The 10286-nt window shown below is 37.5% G+C and overlaps 1 pseudogene; it reads right to left on the bottom strand.

The window, feature by feature from the left end:
- Positions 1–8404: 8404 nt before the first annotated feature.
- On the bottom strand, positions 8405–9776 carry LOC136123780 (microspherule protein 1 pseudogene; annotated as a pseudogene).
- Positions 9777–10286: the final 510 nt, after the last annotated feature.

Here is a 10286-nt window from a genome sequence, read left to right on the forward strand (position 1 = left end):
TGCAATTTCATCTTAAGTCTCTTCCTAACTTCTTTAGTGAAAAGGTAGAGGAGGCTGCTTCAGGCCTACTAGCCAGATGACATTTTAAACTGGAAATGAAAGTCGAGGTGTTTGAGTTTCCAATATATATATGAATTCTGTATAAGAAGTGATTTGTTCCACAGCAAAACAGATATGCTATCCTTTGACCATATAGAAGAAGCTGAAGAATGAAAGCTAAATAAATAGGACATGTATCTGCTAAATTTCCATTGTGATCTCCATTACTTTCTCTTTCTTTAACCTGTGTATCATTTATATCATTTATAACCTATTTCTAATGCACCCTTCAAGTCAATTGTCATGTTAAAGACATAAAAACGTTACTGAATAAAAGAGAAGTTACTTGATATCTTTAATATAGTGGTATTTTTCCAGGAAATTATTATGTGGAAGAATTGGATCGTTTTTTAAATTAAAATGTAAAAATCATACACAAAACATTTGTGCAGTTTCCTATGCTAACAAAGGCATTTTCTTGAAGCACTGTTCCAGGCACTACATACAAGAGTAAATAAAACAGATAACTACTGCCTGCAAGGAGCTTACATTTTCCATTTTGTCTGTTAAATTTTCATTCAATTTGTTAAATTTTCATTCATTCTTCAAGTTTTGTGTGCCAGGCCATTTTTCACGACCTACTAGTTCTTAACGGTAAGCTCTTTGAAGATGAAAACCAAATTTATAGCTTTTAAAGCTCCCGATTTAGTTCCTCAATATATGCTTATTGAACAGAATCAAATTTAACTATACTGATATGTCTTCAACAGAAAATGCCATTTTGAGTGCCCTTGTATTTGCCCCTTAAGAGGAGTTTCTCTTTTTATGATATTTGTTTGAAATAAATAATTGTAATTATTAAATAGGAAATAGCTGTCTCGAGTTATCCATTATTAGAGGTTAAATTTTTCATAAATGTTAAAACATTACAAAACTTTGTCGAGTAATACTAGGAAGTCAGCTCATGAATTCTAATGAATCTGAGAAATATTTGAATAATTCATAAGTATATTCAAAATACACACACACACACACACACACACATCTTCAGATTAGCAGATGATAACATCAATGTCCAGAACAAAAGTTAAGTTTATGGAACTTACAAATTTGTGGAACTCAGTAGTATATTAATATAAAAAGTGATAGAGGTGCTAATAGAAAAAATCAACAGCATTACATGACTTTTGGAACTTTATTTCACATTTCTTAAATTAAATCACAAAAGAAGCCAGTATTCATAATTGGGTGTATATTTTCATAATGCCTCAATTTCAGTGTGTGAGAATTGAGTGTTTTCTTCTTAGCAACTGAATTTTTTTCTAAAGTGAAGAAGTTTGTTTTTTGCTCTGTTAATAAACTGAGGTACAGATGTGTGGTCAAATTCCACAATGTAAACAAGTTCTTAGGCTGAATTATCAAATTCAGGTTTGTTTCCTCTGATTTTATCACTTCATTTTCTTTATCTTGACTAATAGTGCCGACTATTGTATTTTATGCATTTTCAAGCTCTTTTCTATCCATTTTGGAAGAAAGCAATGTGTCAGTCATTAACTAGACAGGGATAAAAGGTAAAATATAAACCTCAGGTAATTGTGTTTTTTAGTGAACTGACATTTTACAAAACACATTATTTGACAAGGGTAGGATTAATAAACATAAGAATTATGTATTCCAAAAAAGTAGTCAGAGTTAAATGTGGAAACAGTTATATCATTAAGTCATACCATGTCATATAGCTAAAAAGATCAAAATAGTTTATCAGTTTCAGGCTTTTATTAGGGAGAAACATGAAGTAATACTCTTAAATATAAATCTATAATTTAACAAATTTCACAAGTAAAACTTAACAAATACCCGCATGCAAATTTAATTTTGCTAGAGTAATATTTGACGTAGTATCAATAAGATCATACTTAATAAAAGTTTCCTCTAGTAGCAGATCTTGCTTGGATATAAATCCTATAATTTAAGGATAATATTATTATAATTCAATAATACAGGAAAAAAATAAAGAGTTGTCCCAAAAGTAGTCCTGGGGACTGGACATTATCATGTTTGTTTAGTGGAGTATGGACGTCAAGAATTGCCCCAATGTGACACTATATGGACAGTATAAAGAAAGGTACTTCCTGTTATATACATATGCATGACAAGGTATTCAGAAGAGGCATGTGCTAGAACTGGGTAGCTGAGGACCTCCCAGCTGAGGGTCTCCAAACGCATTTGAGAAAGGTAAGGTGTTGTTGATCTTCTAAGGCATAAAATAAAATTAACAAAGAGGCAAACAATGGAAACTAATTCCATCACATTATTTCTCTTCTTGCAGGACATGGGGGTGGGAGGGTTTAACTGTGATACCAGTTAAACAGTGAGACTAGAACATACAGGATAGTTGCCAGTAGCACCAGTGAAATGGTCAATTAGCAAAGACCAAAGCACATGGGGTGTATTAGCCAGAGTTCTCCAGAGAAAGAGAACCTAAGAGATGTATGTATACATATACGGAGAAACTTAAGGAATTGGTTCATGTGACTCTGGAGGCTGGCAAGTCCAAAACCTACAGGGTGTGCCGACTAGAAACCTAGGAAGAGTCAGTGTTGCAGTTCAGTTCTGAAAACTGTCTGCTGGTAGAACTCCTTCTTGTTCTGGGAAGATCAGTCTTGTGTTCTATTCAGGCCTTCAACTGATTGAATGAGGCCCATCCACATTACGGAGGGCATTCTGCCTATTCAAAGTCCAGTGATGTAAATGTTAATCTCATCCAAAACACCCTTATAGAAACATCCAGAGTAACATCTGACCGCATGTCTGGGCACCTTGCTCCAGCCAAGTTGACATATACAATTAAACATTATACCGGGCCAGTCCTGGGCAGAATGAACCATTTACTTCAAGAAATTTTAAGCCCCATTTCTTACATTTCTTCTTTCAGCAGGACAATAAATGGTCTGAAGTGAGAGACCAAAAAAGGAATCCACAAGAGCTCAAGTTCTAGTGACTCAGCCGATGACCGCAAAGTCCAAAGTTAATGAGTCTGACTGGTGAGTAGGTACATTTGTCATTGTAGTTTTTACTATTATACGTCTAGGCTGATGTATTTACCATACACTAAAAAGTCAGAACTTACAAAAATTATTGTAGGGCAATTGGCTGTCACCCTAGAGAGTAAAATATAATTCTATGCTATTACAACAACATACATAAATTTGTTTCGGTCATATTAAAAATTTAAACTGAACATAAATTATTTAAATTTACATTAGAAATGTAGAGAAGAATCTTTATAAACTTAGGTAAGGATTCCTTAAGCAAACTACAAAAGTACTAACCATAAATGGAAACTGTATAAATTTGACTACCATGCAATGATTATGCAATGTCAAAAGAAACTCTAAACTAAATAAAAAATACAACCCACAGACTTAGAGATAATTATAGAAAGATTGCAGACTCAAAGATCTGTAAGCAGATTATAAAAATAATTCTCAAATAATAGAAGAACAAATAACTCCAATAAAAAAAAGGCTTGAAAAGACCATTCACAGAAGTGGAAATATGAAATAAAGGTGAAAAGGTGTCAAACTCAGTATTAATCAGGAAGAAAAACTAATTTGAAACAATACTATTATTCCATTTCATATCCATCAGATTCAAGCTGGTATGTACCATAATTTAAGAAGGATAATAAATATGGGAACTCTCATTTACTGCTGTTGGGACTGCACATCATTATGTCCACTTTGGGAAGAAATTTAGCACCAACTAGTATAGTTGGAGATGTACATACAAAAGTTGATATTTCCACTTAAAACTATATATCTTTCACTAAAACTCTTGTATATGTACACAAGAAGATGTATACAGAAATTTTTACTGTATCATTATTTGTAATAGAAAAACATATTGGAAATATGTTTATCAGCAAGAGAATATATAAATACCTATGTGTGTATGTATGAATAACACATTGGTATGTGTGTTTTCCTTTGTACCCATGTACATAAAGTTAAACTAACCACATCATTTCATGGCACTATGATCAGGAAGTATATGATTAATTTTGTTTTATTTGATTGTATATTAATTTTTGCCTTTTTTCTGATATTTCTTTTTATTATTTATTATTTGTGACTCAAAATGGCCTCTAATGATTCCTACCAACTGTTGTGTAGTCCCCTGCCACATCTACCAGGGTAGGGCTGTGTGACCTAGAGAATATTGCAGAAGTAATGTTATGTTAACTTCTGATGTTGTCTTACAAGACCTTGGGGTTTACATCTTGCTACCTTTCTTTCTGAATTCACTTGCACTGGGGACAGCCAGATGCCATGTCTTGAGGACATTCAAGCCAGCCCCGTGAGGATGCACATATGGTAAGAAATTGAGGTCACCAGCCAACAGCTATGTGCTACGCAAGCCATTCTGGAAGCTGGTCCTCTAATCCCAGTTAAGCCTTTAGATGCCTGTAGGGCTGACCCACCTTTTGACTGCAACAAGAGAAATCCTGAACCAGAATCACCCTACTAAGCCATTCCTGGATTCCTGACCCTCAGAAACTGTGAAGTAAAAATCATTATTGCTTTAAGTCTCTAAGGTTTGGAGTTATTTGTTAAGAAGCAATATATCACTAATACTTTCCTTTTTGCCTTAGTCACCCATGCTAATGTGTTTGACATTGATTTTTTGTGAGTATATATCCTTGAAAGATATATAATTTTGCTTTTTGTGCATGTATTTTTAATTTATAAAAATGCCGTGTGCTACAGATGCCATTCTGTTTCCTTTTACCACGACATGTTTTTAAGACCTACCAATTTTGCTTATAATTAGTATTATTTTTCTCTAAATGCAGAAAAGCATCCTATAGTATGAATTCTTCATAACTCATCTTGCTCCATATCCCCTTAGAGACCTGTGACTAGTTTCCTCAAAGGTATATACCTTGAAAGGGATTGTTGGGTCATAGAGTACACTCTTTCCATTTTCTTTTTGAAGACTTGCTTCATTGCCTCCCATCTCTTCCCTATCCCATAAATATATATATTTTTTTAATTTACTGTTTTATTGGGTAATATATTCATATAGGGCAACATTTAAAAGTCTGCATTGTGGCTATTTCCTTCAGCTTTACATTTCTTTTCCCCATAAGGAAGATAATACCATTAGTTCCTTTTGAGTCCTCTTAAAATGATGTTTGTATCCACAAGCAAGTACAGATTCTTTACATTTTTACCCAAATAGTAGCACGTTAAACACAGTGTTCCATACTGCACTATTTTTTTTTTTTTTACTATGTAGTTTATCTTGAAGAACTTTCTACTTTAGAACATAAACAACCTATTCTTTGATACAGGTACATAGTGTATCATTGTTGGATTTTATCATAATTATTTAACAATGTCTTTATAGATGGATTAGATTAATTCTCATTTTTTGAACTTTCAAATAATCCTGAAAAGAATCATCTTAAACAGAAAAAATCATTTTATACATGTGCAAGGTTATCCATAAAATATATGTTTAGAAATATATTTCTGGGTCAAAGGGTGTGTATTTATAATTAAAAGAGATTAATATTTAAATAGCTCCCTATAAAAGTTGTATTAATTTACAAATATATATCAAAGGATCAATGTTTGAGTTTACTAATTCCTCATTACCTTCCCTTGCCAAAGTGTGAATTCAAACTTTTGTTTTGTTTGCTTAATGTGTGTGTTTATGTAATGCACGCAAATATTGAAATGTATATATTTGAAAGGTTTATATGCACATATTCAAAATTGAGGAAGTATAGAAGGTAAATGGGGAAAAGTAGATTATCTCACATCACTTACTCATTCACACAGTAATTTCTCCTGTGGCAGCCATACTTGTCAGCTACATACACATAAAATTTGGGTATATAGATTAATTCCTCTAATTTAGACGTATTTGTACTTCTTTCGTGTTGCAGGAACTGGAATGAGAAAGCTCTTGCCAAGGTGTTATTTTAAAAAGAGGCACCAGATTTCTGCATAACCATTTATATTAGGAATATATTCCTTTATCATCTCAACGTTCAGCCTCAGGCAAACACCATGATATATGTGGATCTTAACAAAGTGATATACTTTTTTTTTTAATTGGGGTATAGTTGCTTTACAATGTTGTGTTAGTTTCTGTTGTACAACGAAGTGAATCAGCTATATGTATACATATATCCCCTGTCTCTTGGACCTCCCCCCGACCCCCCCTCCCATCCATCTAGGTCATCACAGAGCACGGAGCTGAGCTCCCTGCGCTATACAGCAGGTTCCCACTAGCTATCTGTTTTACACATGGCAGTGCCCATACGTCAATTCCAATCTCCCACACCCCTTCCCCCTGCCCAGTGTGTCCACATGTTCCCTACGTCTGCGTCTCTATTCCTGTCCTGCAAATAGGTTCATCTGTACCATTTTTCTGGAGTAATGGGTTCTACACTACTCACTACTGCTGGTCATAATGTTTGAGCCTGCTCACATCCAGCCAGTGTGCTGTACAGCAGTCATCCTGGGATCGTCCCCTGCAGAGCATCTATCATCTCTGTCCAACCAATGAAAGGCGAGAAGAGACATGCACACAGGATGTCTTAAGTGTCTTATCCCAGAATTTCTGAACATAACCTTTGTTTGCTTTCTACTGTAGAAAATGTACTTACATGGTCACATCTAATTTCTAATTTCAAAACTAAACACAATTTAGTTTTGAATATGTTTCTTTATTATGTGCCCACATGTGAGCCATATTTTTGTCTTTTATTGTTTTATTGTTGTTGTTAAGCTGTTTACTATGAAAAGTGAGAACAGATTGAAGAGCAGAAGTTGTCTTTGTCACGTTTTAGAGCTTTAGCTTTCACATTTATATCTATAACCCACACAGAATGTACATCTAGCTGTGGTGTGAGAAGATATCTGTCTTTTATTTTCCTTCTAAGGGATGAATTTTCTCAGTTTAATGCTGCTGTTCTTGACCTACATATTTCCATATATATGTGGAACAATTCCTTCAGTTTTCTAATATGTTCCTTTGTTTTCTTTATCCCTGTGCTAATATTATACTATATATCTTTTTACATATTTTGTAAAGCAATTTTCTCAATATAATTCTTCTTTTAATTGTTGTTAATTTAAGAACTTACGTCAAAGATTTATAAAAGATTTTTGAATTTTACACACCCACAACTACAGACACAAACACCTATTAAAATTTTTATTAGAATCCCTTTAAGTGGAACAAATTATAAAGCGTTAATAATCATGATATAGATGTATCCTTTTCATAAATATGATATCCCATCCATTTATACATGGTCATTTTCATATATTTTAATAAAACATTTAAATTTTTCCCATAACTTTTATATATGCTCTATTAGTAGTTTGACACTTTATCATTTTTTGATAATTGTATGCAATGTCTTTGTTTCTATTATGTATTCTAATAAGTATTTGCTACTGTAAAGGAAAAATAACAATGCACTCTACCATCTGTGGCTGCCAACATATTAAGTAATAAGTTCAGGATCTTAAATACTAATTTTAGAATATTTTAATGTTACCTTTGGGTGAGAGGAGAATGATGCTAGGGAAGTTTGCAAAAGAATTTCCAACCAATGTAAAATGTCCTATTTCTTTATAAATTTAAACAATTTAGCCAAATTACTATATTCATTAAATTATCATCCGTATGTTACTATTTGTTTAATATATCTTCAATAATGTGTTCTTAAAAGTGGAAGAGTAATATTTTAGTTTACATGAGGGTTTAAAAGTGTATCATTCATAATAATAGTTTAAAATGAAGTAAATTATTATATCCCTTTCTGAATTTTTGTATATGTTTTCTATTATATAGGTTCTTCATTGAAGGGTACAAATAAGGCTACTTATGCATTTGCAGTGTCACAAATGTGGTAACTATAGTTGAATGAAATTTAACCTTAGAGGTAAACATACCTGGTTCTAGTTTTTTTTTTTTTTTTTTTGGAACTCAGTGCTCTGTATTTACAAAAGAAAACTAATAAAGGAAAAATCTGAAGCTAATCAGCTGGAGACACGGGGCAAAGGTGGGAATCTGGGGAAAAGGGTAGGGTCCTCTGCAGGAAGAGAAGGGGAGGGGCTCCGACACCAAGGAAGCCTGAGGGTCCCAGCCTCTAGGGGCTTCCCCAGGGCCAGCCCCGGCCCGCCCCCCGCTCCCGCAGAGGCTCAGATCGAGGGGCCAGAAGCTGAGTCAACCACAGCCCCTTCTGGTTTTTCCAGGAGCCTGAGTTCCCAGCTCCAGGGGTCTGGGATGGCAGGGGAAACTGAGGCCAGAGAGAATCCATGGGTCCTGCCACCACTTCTCACTGTGGCATGATCTTGGCAGCCTCGGCCGGAATAAGGGCAATGAGGTCCCGGTTGATGAGGAAGACGAATCGCAGGCTGGCAATCTCCACCACGGAGTTGTTGCTAAGGCGCCATTTGGAGCCACACAGCACAGGTCGTCCATCGATGTAGATGGGCCGCCGGCCCTCATTGGCAATGAAGTCACCATCTTTTTTCCAGCTTGATGACACCTTGCTTCCGGGAGATCTTCCAGGCCGGACCCTCCAGAGACAGGTCCACGTCAATCTGGTTACCCTCGGTTGCTCTGCCTAGGGTGCTCTTTCTTAAGCGCCTCAGGCACCGCACCATGCGGCCCCGCAGCACTGCCAGGGTCTGGCTGTCAAAGTCTGGAGAGCTCATGCCTGTGATGCTATCTACTAGCACCTGCCACTTATGCAGTTCCTGTTCCAGCTGACAAATCTCTCGTTTCTGGAGCCGGTCAGCCACCATCAGCTCATGGTCTAGGACTTCATCTCACATGTCCTTGAGCTTTACTGTCGTCAATCAAGTCCTGTACGTCCGAGAAGTTCAGCACTTGGTCCCCCTTGGGCAGCGGTTGCACTGTCTGGTCCTCCAACAGGTAATACTGCTTCATGAGCTGCCAGTGGGCCTGTAGAGTCTTGGCAGTTGGGGCCAGGTAGAAGGCATCAGGGCGTCTGTGCAGCAGGTCCTGGAAGTCTCCAAGGTGGGCTGGTTGGCCGATCTCACTTCGCTCAGCAGCCGCTCTTCAGCCTTGCTAAACAGGGCCTTGCTCTGGATGGCGGCAACGGCCTCTGAGTGCAGCAGTGGGTCTCATGGCCTGGCAGGCCAGCTTGGAGATGACAGGATCGTAGAGCAGGACGTACCGGTGCTGCTGGGTGAAGCGGCGGCTGAACTTCACGCCCAGGTGGACAGATGTCAGGTCATTGGTCTGCAACACGGCATCGATGAGCAGGAGGTAGTCCGCAGGCTTCCAGCAGCCCAGATCCTTGATCACCTGGAGTGGCTGTTTGCTCTTCTTCACCCGCTTGGTGAGTCCAGGGGCTGGGGCTGGGCTGGGTGGCACAGGGACGATGGGGGCCTTGGACACCTTCTCCTTCTCATTGGAGGGGGGAGGGTTCACTCCCCGAACAGTGCCCTGGTTCCACCCCACTGGCCCCCTTCTCCCGGGTAGAGGACTTAGCCAGGCTGCTCTCCACCAGCTCATCATCAAACTTCTTTCTCTTGGTGAACCTGGAGGTGCTTCTCCGTTTAGTGATGGTGCCAAAGCCTGTGAGGAGGCCCGCTTCTGCCAGTGCCATCCTCATCCTCTGAGCAGCTGGCAGTGCCTGATGCCATCAGGGGTGAACCTAGCAGTCCCTGAGAATCTTTGTAGATCCTCTTACAGTCCCAAAGCCACTTGCTCCAAACCACAGGGCTAGAAGGAAGGGTCCCACAGGTTCATCCAAGGATTCTGACCAGGTGAACTCAGAGGCTGAGAGGAGACTCATTCCTAGGCTGCCGGCTCCAACAATTTCTCCACGGCGATGATGGCAGCAGCCGCAGGGCCAAAGCCGGCTTCCTTGAGATTCGTCTGCTTCCCTGGTTCTAGTTTTGACTGCACTGTTGTTTCCATGTAACCATGCCCAAATTCTTTAACTCTACATGGCTTGACTTAGTAAATTAGAAATAACAACACGTTTGCTTTATTTCAATGAATTTACCTAACAATAATATGGTACAACATATATAATTTCTGTGTCTATAATAATAAACTGTACAAAGTAAAATTAATGTAATATTGGTACTTTGCAGAGCTCAGTTCAGTAAACATTTATTGAGTGCATGCTATGTCCCAGGTACAGAATTTGGGATAACAACAACAAAATCATAAAAGGAGTA

The sequence above is a fragment of the Phocoena phocoena genome, chromosome 5 (genome assembly GCF_963924675.1).
Source record: "Phocoena phocoena chromosome 5, mPhoPho1.1, whole genome shotgun sequence".
NCBI classification, from domain to species: Eukaryota; Metazoa; Chordata; class Mammalia; order Artiodactyla; family Phocoenidae; genus Phocoena; species Phocoena phocoena.